The 493-nt window shown below is 42.4% G+C and overlaps 1 protein-coding gene across 1 annotated transcript in view; it reads left to right on the top strand.

Annotated features, from left to right (window-relative positions):
• The window catches only part of LOC128249671 (carnosine synthase 1-like), a 35151-nt gene that overhangs the window by 1222 nt on the left and 33436 nt on the right, over positions 1-493 (top strand). The window lies entirely within an intron of this gene.

The following is a 493-nucleotide window of genomic DNA, read 5'->3' as shown; positions in this document are numbered from 1 at the left end:
CACACACACACACACACACACTCTCTCTCTCTCTCTCTCTCTCTCTTTCTCTCCTTCCCGCTCTGTCTCTCACTCTCTCTGGATGTGTATATTTCTGCGTGAGCGTCCGTATGCATTTGTCTCCTACGCCAAAACATAGTCGTCAAAACAAACCGAGTGTCCAGTCATTCGTGCCAAATCCAAGGAATCGCCAACATCCAAGGAATTGTGTCCAAACATCTCATTACGAGTTCACCGATCCCAGAGAACCTGCAAAGATCACGTGCCCAACCTTTCGGGGACAGCTTTCTCTCGGCCATTTCTTCCAGACGCAACAACAACAGCAACAACAATAATAATAACAACAACAACAATAATAATAATAATGATAAAAACGATAATAATGCAGTACCAGGCAGTGGCTTTCATGGTTTCTTATCTTAACTGATTGGAAGTATTATCATGTACATTGTTTTATCTTGGCATAAAAGATGGGCTGCAGTAAATATTCTGC

Source organism: Octopus bimaculoides, chromosome 17 (assembly GCF_001194135.2).
Source record: "Octopus bimaculoides isolate UCB-OBI-ISO-001 chromosome 17, ASM119413v2, whole genome shotgun sequence".
Classification (NCBI taxonomy): domain Eukaryota; kingdom Metazoa; phylum Mollusca; class Cephalopoda; order Octopoda; family Octopodidae; genus Octopus; species Octopus bimaculoides.
The sequence above is the reverse complement of the archived record's forward strand: the minus strand, read 5'-3'. Positions and strand labels throughout refer to the sequence as shown.